This window comes from Narcine bancroftii, chromosome 6 (assembly GCF_036971445.1).
Source record: "Narcine bancroftii isolate sNarBan1 chromosome 6, sNarBan1.hap1, whole genome shotgun sequence".
Taxonomy (NCBI): domain Eukaryota; kingdom Metazoa; phylum Chordata; class Chondrichthyes; order Torpediniformes; family Narcinidae; genus Narcine; species Narcine bancroftii.
The window spans coordinates 218,485,699-218,500,275 of record NC_091474.1 but is presented as its reverse complement, the minus strand read 5'-3'; the positions used below and the strand labels follow the sequence as shown (position 1 = coordinate 218,500,275).

General features: G+C 38.4%; 1 long non-coding RNA gene across 1 annotated transcript in view; it reads left to right on the top strand.

Annotated features, from left to right (window-relative positions):
- Nucleotides 1–14,260, top strand: part of LOC138735530 (uncharacterized) — an 82,625-nt gene extending 68,365 nt beyond the window's left edge. Inside the window, exon 4 of the long non-coding RNA XR_011339744.1 lies at nt 13,927–14,260. This is a non-coding gene — a long non-coding RNA (uncharacterized lncRNA). The remainder of the gene's footprint in view (nt 1–13,926) is intronic.
- Nucleotides 14,261–14,577: the final 317 nt, after the last annotated feature.

Here is a 14,577-nt window from a genome sequence, read left to right as displayed (position 1 = left end):
AATAAAAACAATGAAGTGCAAAAATAAGGGTCCTTAAAAGAGCACCTGATTGACTTTATTGTTGTGGAGTCTGATGGTGGAGGGGTAGGAGTTGTTCTTGAACCTGGTTCTTGTGATGACCTGTGGCACCTATACAGGTGCTCACCTACTTATAATGGTCCGACATGATTTTTCGAAGTTATGATGGTACAATAACGTGACTCTCATTATTTACTTTCATGTAATATATTAAAGTAAGGTCATCGCAATCAAGATTGATTTTTCCAATAAACATTGATAATTCCTCTAAGGTGAATTCTTTGACGTGTTCTTGGTCAATCACATATTTTAATTCAGTAGGAAAGCTTGCAGGGACTGATACAGTGTTATCGGTGTTAAACAAAGTATACCTGCATTCTTTATTGACTTATGATGGGGTCACCGAAACATACCTCTTTTCTGATAGTAGCAGCAACAAGAGAGCATGTGATGGGTGATGTTGATCCTTAATGATTGAGACTGCTACTTGATGGCAACATTCCCCATGGATGTTCTCAATGGTGGGGAGGGTTTTGTCTGTGATGTCCTGGCTCTGTCCACTATCTTTTGTAGGGCTTTACACTCAGGTGTATTGCTGTCCCCAAAGCAGACTGTGATCAGCTGATTTGCACACTTTCCACCACACGAACTGAATAAATTTGCCAGTGTTTCCAATGTTATACCAAACTTCTGCAAACTCCTGAGGAAATAAAGGTGCGGGTGTGCTTTCTTCATGATGCTATTAGTGTGTTGGCTCCAGGAAAGATACTCCGAGATAGTAACACCCAAGAACTTAAATTTGTTCACCCTCTCCACCCAATAATCACTGAATCGTACACATCTGCTTTTCCCTTTCTGAAGTCAACAATTAGCTCCTTGGTTTTGGTGAGATTGAACACAAGTTTATTGTTGATGCATCATTCAGCCACGTTTTTAATCTCCCTCCTGTTTTCTGACTCATCAATTTTTATGCATCCCACTACTATGGTATTGTCAGTAAATTGGTAGATGGTGTTGTTGTCATACTGAGTTACACAGTCATAGGTGTAAGGTGAGTAGAGAAGGGGGCTAAGAACACAGCCTTGTAGTGCTCCAGTACTGGTGGAGATTGAGGAGGAGAAATACATATCAACCCTCACTGATTATGGTCTGTAGGTGTGGAAATCAAGGATCAATGATCAAGGATACCTGTCCTTGTGATATCAAAATATGCTACATACGCACTCAGACCTCCTCTCTCATCACTATTTGGGGCCCAAACTGTCTTTCAAAGTGAAGCAACACTTCACTTGTGAATCTACAGAAGTCATCTACTGCACCTTGTGCTCCTGTTGTGCCTTCCTGTAGATTGAAGCAGTTGGATGCAGACTGGGAGACTGTTCCTTTGAGAAACTTTGCTCTGTCAGCTGCAATAACTTCCCACTCTAGAAATCTCCACACAAGATTGAACCGAATATCCATGGCCTCATGCACTGTAAACCAAGGCTACCCACAAATTTGAGGAACGACATCTCATATTCTGTTTGAGCATTCTCCAATCAGACAGCATTAACATAGACCTTTTCATTAAAACCCACTCTCTGAGTCTCTCTCCTTCCCTTTCCCTCTGCCTCCTTTCCTCCAGCTCGTCACACCTTCCCTTCACTCTCCGTTCAGATCGCCCTCCCTCCCCATCACTTCTCAACTAATATCTCCCACCCATATCCACCTATGACCTCTTACCCGTTAGCCTGTACTCTTCTCCATGTCCCTTCCTCTCCTCTCCCCTCACCTTTTTTATTCACATGCTTGCTATTTTTTTTTTGCTTAATCGCTGATAAAGAGCTCAGGCCCAAAATGTTTGGCTACCTTTTACTTCCTTATACTTCCTCTGGATGCTGTGTGGCTTGTGGAGTTTCTCAAGCACTTTTTATGCATTTTATGTGTGAATTTATCTCCCCTCTGATTATGTCCTTTATTTTAACCATGAAGGAACTCAATTTGATCGGTTTATGTCCAGTTTTTCTTCCCCGAAAACTCATATAAGAGTCATACTAATTTTATTGTCATTGCCTCAAGTAGTGAAAGTTGTCTTCTTTGAGTGTAGGCAAGCCTGCCTGCTGAAAGCACATCAGTGAGATGCAGGCAAATGTTGCAATTTACTTCTGAAGTGGTCTCATACACTGGCAATGCATGTCAGAATGGCAAACCTCTGCTGTCACCCTGACCACCGACTGATAATCAAAAAAACTGCAATCACAGAAATAAAATGGCCCATTGTTTTAATTTTGAGGAGCAAAGTCTCATCGCACCAAATTTTCCAGCAGATATTTGAGGCCCAACCTAGGTAACACCAAGAGGCAGCTTCAGCTATGTGCACATTTGGTTCAAATTGGGAGCTTGGGTGAGGGGAGAAGAATTTTACCAACCTGCCTGCCAAAAAAAAGAGTGGAAATTGTTCTCACTGTAAATGAGTCCAGAGCTGCAGATGTAACAGGACTTCACTAAGCACAAGGTGAACATGTGAACAAATCTCCCCAAACTCAAAATATTTATAATAGCAGGTAATCGATGGTTACAATTTGTACTTTTTACTTCAAAATTTGGGTGTGAGAAAGTATTTTCATTGAATCATACATCTACAGTTGAAGTGCATTTCAACTGACAACCTGCTGAGTTCTCGAAGCAATTTGTTTTTTGAAAAGAACAGCAGACACCTTTTTTTGATACAAAGTTGTTACATCAATATTTTAAAGTAATACAAAATATCCTTCTTTGACCACACTCCTCTGAAAGGTGGTTCTTAGGATACACAAACTCCCCAATAATAATTGATGGAACAAGTATAACTGTGACCATATTAAATGTGTGAGTGATGTGATTTGATAGAAAACATCCCTTAACCTTGGTCAGAGCCCCCTTTATCCTTTCCACAATGGTGCAAGGAATCTGATGCCTGATTTAATGTAGTCCAATTAAAGTAGCCCTGCAGTTCAAGTTGAAGTTCAGGTTTATTGTCAGATGCTCTGAGATGCAGTGACAAAGGTTGTTTTGCAAGCAGTCTAGCAAGGCATCTTGTATATCCTACAGCAAGTGGTGAACAGAGAGAGAGAGAGAGAGAGAGAGAGCGAGAGAGAGAGAGATCAGGATCTTACAGCGCGCAGGCAACTTATCTCTGCATTTGAAAATTTCTTGGTTACATAATTTTCCAAGGCATTTCTCTTGTGGCCTCTTGCTGTGAACCAGTAGTCTGCTCCCTTCACAGAGGTATTATGCAGCGATCCTCATCATTTCCAAAATGATTACTGCTTGTTGGATATATGTAAATGAGGCTTGAAGGCTGTTCTTGGTGATGTTACATTTTGAATCTTTCTCAAATGGCTGCTGTTCTGTAAAAGATGAAACATTTATCTTACTCTTCAGGCCATTAGATCATTAACGGTAGCTTTTGTGTACCTGTTAATTCAGTTGTGAGCTACTGACTTGATGACAATTTTTCTGAGGATGATATCGTGTTGTAAATAAGGGTCTTTTGTATTCATAAAGATGAGTTTGTGCTGTAAACAAAATCTATTAAAGATAGTTAGGAAATAAGGAAAAAAAGTAAAAGGGTATTTCAGATACTTAAATACAACAGGATGATTTTAATATCACCAGTGTCAGAAATGAATAAATATATACATAATATTTACTTAGCATTTGATTAGCTTTATGCCAGTGAAATAAATGGAAATTTTGTGTGGGTGAAGAATTCTTTTTCATCCTTAGACTAATTGATTTTAAGCTATCATCAAAAACTAGAAAGACTATGCATTCATTCAGGTGTATAAAAGATAATAGTAATTATGTTTACATAATAATGGCTATTAAAATACGACAAAATAGCAGATACTGGAAATCCAACTTTTGGTCAAAGAAGTATTTTAAAAAAAAGATGTGGTTTCATAAGAATTTTATCTAAGGTGACAGATTAATTAATATTTTGATTTTCTTGAGGCAATTTTACCAATTTTGTTATTTTCCATATGCTAATATCAGAATTACACCAGCAAACTATTCTTTAAAAAAACATTCCGCTGGCATTTTATACTGAACTTTGATTCATTTGTTGAATCATTTGTGCTTGAGGCTTGATTGGGTTTCTCATCAACCTAATGGTATAAGGGTTGCACAACAAAATAGACAGAAAAAAAAGTTAGTAAAATTACAGAAGGGATTGGAGTGTAAGTAAGATAGAGAATCTATCCGATGAAACTATGATGGTTTTCACAATTTCTCAATGAAAATGTGCGAGCAATTGAAACATTGAGGTATAACAAATCTTTTCATACTTCTTGATGCAATGGGTCGATCATATCTTTCCCTTCACAGATGCTGCTCAGAGGTTGGGAGTGTCCAAGACTCTTTAAAAGCTACTTATCAGGTTACTGATATCTTCATGGAACAATGCCATGAGAGAGTAGCAGCAATGGTCAAGGATCCACACCATCCAAGACAAGCTCTGATCTTGTTGCTGCCATCAGGAAAGAGGTGTAGGTGCCTCAATATTTGTACCACCAGTTCAGGAACAGTTTTGACTCTTAAACGCTTAGACTCTTAAACAATAAATTCAATTAGTGACCAATTTAAGGACTCTTAACTTTGCACATTATGTTATGGAATAAGTTAATAAAATTATGATAAAATATCTTAAATTATTTAAAAAATATCTTGTGAGGTTTCATTATTAGATCACATTTCACAAAAAAACATCTCAAGTGCCATGCAGGAGTAGTTTCATGACTCCAATTGGCTTTGCTGAGACAATGGGAGAGTCCTTGTGAGTGTTTTAAAAGTAGGTGCATGTTTGTATAGTGTCCAGGCCAAAGAACTGAACACATTTTATTATTAAGACTGGTTCCAGAGTTTAAATTGCTGGTTGAAGGTTGTGGTTCTAAGAGGGTTCATGTGGTTTTGCAAACTGAGAAAATCTTTCTTTGGGAGAGAGAGAGAGAGAGAGAGAGAGAGAGAAGTGAGATTCTACAACAGTTGGCGTGAAGACTGCAAGTTTGCAGACCTGCTGCAAGACCCCATTTCAAGATGGGTTTTGAGTTCAAAGTTCAACCTATTATAAATCTCTGTAATTAATTGCAAAGGCTGTGGCTGGTTATTATGTTTCTCCTGAAATAGGGGGAAAAGAAGAACTCCTTGTGGTAACCTGGAAGAAGAGGTTATCTTTCGGAAAATTCAAAAGGGACCAAGTTTCTTCAGCAAGACGCTGAAGTGGCTGATTGAAAGAGATCAGTTTGTGTGTGTCCAATGAACAACAAAGCTCTCTCTCTCACTCTCTGAACCCAACAAAGACCTTCCTGAGTGGCAATAACTTAAGTTAAAGCACTAGAGCCTGGTGAAGATAATAGATGTTTCATTCTGTGCACAGTATGGAAGATTTCCTGATACCAGTGTATTTGGAGAAGTGAAAAGTGAATGATTAGACAGTGAAAAAGAACTTTTCTGAACACCAACATTGCATACATGTATGCTTACAATTAGAAGGGGGTCAAGTTAGATTAAGTAAAGTTAATAGCAGTATGTTAAATATTGATTTTATTATTATCTATTAAGAAAATAAAACCAATTTTCTTCAAGTAGCCATTGTCTTGGTGAATTTCTGTTGCTGTTAGTTTTTGAGTCCTTTGGGGTCGTAACAATGATTAATTATTGAATATTTATTCTCAGGATTGCATAGTTTGTTTGCACTTCTTTCTTGTTTATATTTCTTGCTTTTGTATATATATATATCTTTTCTTGAGTTTTTTTTGCATTACCAATAAGTAGAAATTCTTCCTGGCCTGTAGGGAAAAGGATCTCAGGGTTGTATGTGATGAAATCTAAACTTTGACTTTGTACCTTGATAAAGTTAACGATTTTAGCCGAGACATGAGTTTTTTTTTATACCAATGCTGATGATCAGAGAATTGTCTCTTCAGAATAATCTAATATCATCCTAGCTAATGTCCATTTAATTGGATCTTCTGCGCTTTTTCATGCAAGGGTCAAATTCCTGGATATCTAAGGGTCAAATTCTTTAAAAGAAAAGCCAATGGGTGATGAAACTAAGAGTTTGTAGGCTAATTCTGGTAGAAACTAGACAGATACTTGAGAGTTTATGTATTTTATCGTCAGCCATACAGCAGAATGCAGTATCTTTTATTTATTTTAGAAGCAGTTGGCTGATCACAATTAAATATTCAGATTCTTCACACATTTACTTCCTTGGCTTCTGGAAGATAAGAAGCTAAACTGCAGCCTTAAGCAGACTCTGATTGTCAAGAAACACATGACATTAATGGAGTAGGACGCTGACCCAAAGGGAAGGGTATCATGTAATAGGGTCATGAGGGGAGCCAAGTTTAGATACTTGAAGGTAAATGGATGATGAAGAAGTTTCAGAGGAGATTATCTACATATAGATATCATTGTTGAACATGTCCTGACAGTGATCAGACAGGTATGAAATCAATAGCTGTATTCCTGTAGATGTTTGGAAATAGTTATTACATTCTGGAATCTGAAAAAGAAAAAAGCATTTGTAGAGTAGTCTTGAATCAATGGTACTGACATTTCAGGTACTGGGAGACCATTGTTATTTCCCAGCTTTGCTTAAAGGTTGAAATCAGTGGTTAGCATTTAAAAAAAAACAGATCAAAACTATTGTGTGCTTGGAAAGTTTTTCTGAGCAAAATGAAGTGAATAGATTTTCATGTCAGTAATTGGAGCTTGTGATTTTGTTCATACACTGTTTTCAGCTAAGGATTATTTGATATTTGAAATCAGTGGCTGTCAAAATGTTCACACATTTTTTACCAAATCTGATTGTGTCATGAATGTTATGCATCAGAGAAAATGATTGTTCTTCTCCATGTTAAGTCTGTGCTTATCCTGTTGACCATCTAACCATCTAACCATATAACAATCACAGCATGGAAACAGGCCATTTTGGCCCTTCTAGACCACACCAAACTAAGTACACTCCTCTCGTCCCACCTACCTGCACTTTGCCCATAAACCTCCATTCCCCTCCCATCCATATACCTATCTAATTTTTCTTTCAATGGCAAAATGGACCCTGCCACCATTACTTCTCCTGGAAACTCATTCCACACAGCCACCATTCCCTGAGTAAAGAAGTTCCCCCTCATGTTACTGCTAAACTTTTTTCCCTTAACTCTTAACTCATGACCTCTTGTTTCAATCTCTCCTACTCTTCACATCAACTCTATCTATCCCCCTAACTTCTACACTTCCTTGTTTCTTAAATTTAATGTAGGTCTCTCACTTTTTTCAAACCATTTCCAATATCCCTTGAAAACCATGTCTCTCTCAAATTTTTAACCTTGCCTTTTAACTCAACAGGAACATAAAGATTTTGTATCCTCAAAATCTCACCTTTAAATGACCTCCAATTCTCTACTACATCCTGCCCATAAAACAAATCGTCTCAATCCACTCCTCGTAAATCCATTCGCATCTCCTTAAATCTAGCTTTTCCCCACTCGAAAACTTCAACCCTAGGTCCTGACCTATCCCTTTCCATAATTACATTGAAGCTAATGGCACCATGATCAGTGGACTACAAGTGCTCCCCAAAATTTACCTCCATCACCTGTCCTATGTCATTCCCTACAGTGGATTCAACACTGCACCTTCTCAAGTCACTGCCTCTATGTATTGCTGTAAAAAAACTATCCTGCACACATTTTACGAACTCCAAATCATCCAGCCCTATTACAGAATGTGCTTCCCAATCTAGATTTGGAAAATTAAAATCTCTCACAATCACAAGCCTGTGCTTATTACAAATATCTGCTCTCTTCTACAAATTTGCTCCTCTAGTTCTCATTCCCCAGTAGGTGGTCTATAATACACATCTTTAAGTGTAACTACCCCTTTCCCATTCCTCAATTCCACCCAAATAGCCTCCCTTGACAAGCCCTTTAATCTATCCTGCCTAAGCACCACTGTAATATTATCTCTGACAAGCAATACAACAGCACCTCCTCTTGCCTCTCTGATTTGATCACACCTCAAGCAATGAAATCCAGGAATAGTTAGTTGCCAATCACATTCCTCCCGCAACCATGTTTCACTAATTGCTACTATGCCATACTGCCAAGTGTCAATCCATACCCTCAGCTCATCCACCTTCCTTAAAATGCACCAAGCATAAAAGATATGGATTTCAGAGACTTCCCACCTCTTACTCTTTCTTTGCCCCTATCTTTAGAAACAACTATTATTATCTACACTTGTCCACAATGAGTCTCTATCTTCCTATGACTTGCCAATATCCTCTAGCATAAGTTCCATATATCAACTACACTCTAGATAAAATCCTTTCCCCTAAAGTACCAAACGAAAACTCCTTCCTCGCACCATAAATGTATCCCCTCTTGTTTTTTGACATTTATGGTTATGTTTCCAGTTTGTCCAAGATCTGTTGATATACTTTTTGGATCCAATGGTTTAACTCAGGAAGAGGTCTTTACATTGAAAATCAACACTTCAGAAGCACATAGGTGGTGTTCTACTATTTACTTTATCAATATCATAAATATCATTATCCTGTCAGGGTAATGTACTTTTGATGCCAGTTCAGAAAGTTGTCCTTAATAAATTATGATTAGATCCAGTCTTGAAAAGTTTGAAATTATACTTTAGTAATTTTTCATATTTAATTGCAGAAAGGATTATAGCATCAATTGTATCACTGCGGCAATCTTCAGTATATAATAAATTCATAACAGATTTTCCTCAGGTGCCTTTTAAATCCAATGATTACTTGTATGACTTACCAAATTTTCCAGTCTGATATTTGACTGAATTGAAACTGCTATATTCCATTACAATTATCTGATTTAATTTAGCCATGTAAAACATAATTAAAATTAAACAATTGTAATTAAACATTCCCGTAAATACTTCAATAATCCTCATAAATAAAGGGAGCAACATGATTTAAAAAAAAATTGCATTTAGATCCACCGTGAAGATTATTTGTTTGCAATCTGGATAAGGTTGTTCGTCCCTAATCGAACTGAGCAGGTAGTTGTGAATCGTCAAGGTCAGTCTGAGGTCATGCACAGGGACGGTTGGCAAACTTCCTTAGTAGAGGAAGTAGAGCAGCACGGTTAGCCTAGTGCCAGCAACTTGAGTTCAAATCCGGTGATCTTGGTAAGGGGGGGGGGGCTTATATGTTCTCCCTGGTCTGAGTTGGCTTCCTCTGGGCACTTTGGTTTCCTCCCATCCTTCAAAAATGCATCGGGGTGTATTTGGGGGGCATGGGCCAAGTGGCCGGGAGGCCCTGTTACTGTGCTGTATGTCTAAGTGTGATAGACAGTCAAGATAGGAAAAAAACACGGAAGAACCAGAGAGTATAACCATGTTAAATTATGCTAGCAGGAGTGAGGAATATTAAGTTCAGGTAGACAATGCCACCTTAGTCAATATCAACCCTCACTCAAAGATCACAGTGAAATGGCACAGTTTTTAAAGCATTTTCTGGCAGAATCTCCCTCACAAATTGATAAGCATATCTCTTTGAATTTATTTGAAGCATGTTATTACAGTTCATTGTTAACACCAATCATGTGGTTCTCTCTTAAGAAATGTAAATGATTGATATCAATCAGCTTCTAATACCTTCCATTGATATTGTTAAAATGTCATGTCTCAAAACAGTGGAAGCAATGCCTCGAACTTTTGCATCCAAGACACCTCGAACATCCATGTCCTGTGTACATGAGGTTTCAACTTTTAATTATCGCATGCAAATCATCAGTCTGACGAATCAGTTGAATTCTTAAGACTAACAAAGGGAAGGAAAATTTAGATTAAGATTGAAAGAGAAAAGGAACTTTTATCAGTGTAATGATGTGTGAAACCTATGCCTTTTAGACAAGCTAGCAGTTGTAAAGTTAGACAGCAGTCTTTTGCCCTGGAAAATATTTATAAATAGGGCCACCGCTTCTGACGGGTTCCTTTAATGCTACTGTCAACCTGTTTAACAATTTAAAGTGTCTTTGAATGTTTAGTCAAAAAGCCAATCTGGTCGTCTAGGAGGAAGTCTGTGGTTTCAATATATATAGCTGTGACTCTTTTGATCCCTGGATTAATATAAGGAATCTGTATTAATAAACTTAATAAAGACATGATTTTTCTTAATAATTGTTGCTTCTGGATTACTCAAAAATATGATCTTTCGCATAAGAGTTCCAGTGAATCAGTCCAGATTTGTGAGATTGGTTATATTTAGTTTACCCAACTGATATAGTGAGACTTGATCTTGTGTTACCAGATCAATGGTCAAGGACCCCTTCTCCTAGTTAAATTGAGCCAAAATGCTTAACAGGAAAGTACCATTATTTATTATAGGAAATCCCAAGGCTAATTTGTTCGCAACATGAAATATTATGGCACTGATCAAATAATTTGCTTTAGTGATGTGGGGTAAGAAACAGACAGATACACGAGATGACAATTTTTTCCCCAATGGTTGGCTTCCTGAAAAAAAGGACAATTTCACAAAGATAATTTCAGATTAGCTGTATCACATAGGAAGATGGAGAAACATTAAATTAACCTTTATTAATTTTAGCATGTTTAATCACCTAATGTATGCTGAGCCAAGCTCTCAAGTTGACTGCACATGTTTCACAATAAATGGGAAGAGCCCAGGGGTTGTCTTGGTCACCAATAGAGCTCATAGGCTTTCTTAATAAGTGCAGTCATGGTGCATCCTTGATCCTTAAGCGTATATTCACCACAAATGTAACAGAATGTATCACAGCTGTGTGACATTGTCGAGAAATTTCTGCTGAATTGAATCTTCCTGAAGAAAATAAATCCTATTGTTAAGTACACCCACTATGCTATTGGTTGAAGAAAGGGTGCATTAATATGCATTCAAGCAATATCAATGTAATGCACAGCATCTGTATATGTGATCTGCTTTTACAGCCTGCCGTCATCATTTTGTGTCAGGCAACATTTGCATAGTACCTGCATTGAGTGCATGCCGGGCATGCTTGGACTGACCAAAACAGCTTGCTTTGTGGGCAATATACTAGTAGACTTAAAATATGACAGGAAATCACTAAAATAAGATATATATTTTTAAAAATAGTACAATAAGGGAACATTTAGAGACATTTTTGTGATCAGCAGACCAAAATCCATAAAGTACACGCAAAAGTGTTCAGAAAGCAAAATATTTGTTGCCCAATGATATTGGGAAAATTTCCTGGATCTTTCCTCTTCTATTCTTCAGAGTAATACTGCCAGAATGAGTCAAAGTCCTCTCTTGCATTCTCCGGAAAATTTGAGAGGCTGATACCTATCCTCAGACAAAGTTCCCCACAATCATAGCCCAGCACCCTCTCAACACTTACAAATTATTATCATTTTATACATTTTAACATTGTTAACAGATGACATGGGAGTGATAAGTGAAAGATGGGAGGGGGATGATATCCATGCCAAAAATTAAAATGATGCTTTCTGCTTTGTCTGGAAATCTACCTAATTAAGTGATGTCAAAAGACAACAGATCTTGTTTACTTTATATTCAACACAGCTGTCTGGTTTTCTACAGCAATTTGCATGCAAAATTTAATTCCAAATAAATAAGGTTTAAAATTACATAAATATAATGTTGTGTAAATTTATTTGCAATTAGTCCATCAAGTCTCTGCTGGTTGAATAGCCCTGATAAGCATTTCTGGGAGCAGCACCATTTCAAGTTGTGATTTTTAGCCCGTTCCGACTCTGGGTCTGATTGGCCACATTTTCTATGAGAAAAAAAAAATAGCTCTCATGTTTTTGCTCTTTTCATGAAAGAAACCAGTCCCTTCTGACTCAGACATATTTTGTTTTGCTCTCAAATTAAACCTTCCATCAGCATCCTCAATCCTAATGAAAGTTACCAAAAAAAGTTCCTTAAAAGTTATGGCCAATCAGAGTGAACTTAAGCAACATGCAAAATTAGCAGAATGCAATGCAATACATTGCCACATTAAGGAAGGATTTGACATCTTGGAAGATCATCCATAATGCAATTTTCCATTTTGCAAACTCTTGATGAAATTTGACACAATGTGTTGTTTCTCATGCATGTTGTGTTTATTTAGTTACTTTTTCTTACAAGTTCTGTAAGATTAATTTCTAAATTCCTTATCTCATACTTTCGAGGAGTGGTTTGTGAATTTTGCAAAGGCAAATTTTTGTTTTTGGAACTGTCATAACCCAGGGGTATGCTGCTTTGGGAAACAGATGGAGAGGGGAATAGTAATGCTTTCAACCTGCAATTCTTATGACTTTGTGGAAACTTCATGTGGTAAGTATTTAACTTTTGTCCTGTTTACTGAAAGCTAAAATTTTATACAAAAAATCTTAAAGCAGATATAAACATTCATAAAAGACTACTAGAATTATTAATCATCAGTGGATAAATTAATTTGTTCAAAATAAACCCAATATTAATTGACTGGTAACTTTGGCTAACTGATGAGATAAATCATGATTCATTCAAGTGGATCAGGTAGATCTGATAAGAAGAGAGAAAGGGACTTGTTAACTTGGTACAAAGGGGGGGGGGGGGTCATTTCTTAAATTGGAATTGACTTTTTGTCAATCTTATCAGATTCCAGCACTGACAGCCTTTGTCGCCACGAATTGCAACAGCAACATCCTCCTTCCCCTTCACACCGCACACCACCCAAAGTATATGAATCATTTTCCTCCACCTGATGTCTTGCTTTTGCTTCTCTCTCCCTTTGTCTGGCACCTGCCGATGAACTCTCCCATCCATCATCATCCCCCTCCCAGGTTCTTTAATTCCCCACTGGTCCCAGTGCAGCTCCTCCACTTTGTGCACCTTGTACTGGCAATCCCCCTTCTACAACCTCAGCCCAAAATGTTGACCTTTCTTTTTTCCCCACTGATGCTGCTTAACTCATGAAGTTCCTCCAGCAGATTTTTTTTTGAATGACCAGATATATTGAACAGACAGTCTCTTTTTAAGTGAAAAACATAGAAGTCAGAATTATACAATTATGGCATGGATGTGCACCATCGTTTAAGGATGGGAGGGTGTTTCATTGTGTCAGACAGCAATGAAGTCCTAGGATGTGATAATGCACATGACTTGGCTGTTGTCTTTGCCCTAATAGCTATGACTTACATAGAAAGAACTGCAGATGCTGGAATCTTGAGAAAACAACGTGAATCTAGAGGGATTCAGCAGGTTATGCAGCATGCATGGATAGAAATGGTCAGTCAACATTTCAGGTCAGAACATTTGTTAGGGTCTCAAAAGTGGGGGGGGGGGGAACATAGAAGGAATGCGTGGAGGTTGAGGAACTTGAATTTAGTACTGTGATGCAGGTGACCCATTGTGGGGAGTGCAGAAGAATATGGGGGAGGTAGGGACTGAATAGTCAAGAAGGTAAAAACTTGCTCTTTTCAGAAGTGGCCATGAATCCCCAAGGTTATGGGGGTTCATAAAAGCTGCAGAAATGCTGGATGAACTCAGCAGGTCTGACAACATCTAGGAGTAGAAAATGTTTTGAGTCAAAACCCTATCACAACTCAAATAAAAAAGATAAAATCACATGATAAAGAGAGAAAGAATTTGGGTGGCCTTGGTTTGATAGGCCAGCAGGAATGAAAGGTGGAGAGACAAGTAGAGGGAGAAACCATTTGTAAGGAGAGGTAGGAGAAATGTTAGAGAGAGAAAGAGAGAGAATAAAATAAATACAGAAGTAGGCAAAGAAGAGACATTAACAGTGGAATCAGAGTGGATGAGGGTTACCTAAAATTAGAACAATTACTGTTCATCCCATTAGGTTAAAGGTTGCCCAGTTAACAAGTCCCTTTCTCTCTTCTTATCAGATCTACCTGATCCACTTGAATGGTGTGCTGATTCTCAAGTTTACATTTGGTCCATCCTCAACATCCATTGGAGCGCTCACACCCCTAACGTCGAGGTACTCGAGATGGCAGAGGTCGACAGCATCGAGTCCACGCTGCTGAAGATCCAGCTGCGCTGGATGGGTCACGTCTCCAGAATGGAGGACCATCGCCTTCCCAAGATCGTATTATATGGCGAGCTCTCCACTGGCCACCGTGACAGAGGTACACCAAAGAAAAGGTACAAGGACTGCCTAAAGAAATCTCTTGGTGCCTGCCACATTGACCACCGCCAGTGGGCTGATAACGCCTCAAACCGTGCATCTTGGCGCCTCACAGTTTGGCGGGCAGCAGCCTCCTTTGAAGAAGACCGCAGAGCCCACCTCACTGACAAAAGGCAAAGGAGGAAAAACCCAACACCCAACCCCAACCAACCAATTTTCCCTTGCAACCGCTGCAATCGTGTCTGCCTGTCCCGCATCGGACTGGTCAGCCACAAACGAGCCTGCAGCTGACGTGGACTTTTTACCCCCTCCATAAATCTTCGTCCGCGAAGCCAAGCCAAAGAAGAAAAGAAGAATGGATGGGGCCGAGGACAGAAATATCACCGGAAGAATGTTTGGGTTTCAACCC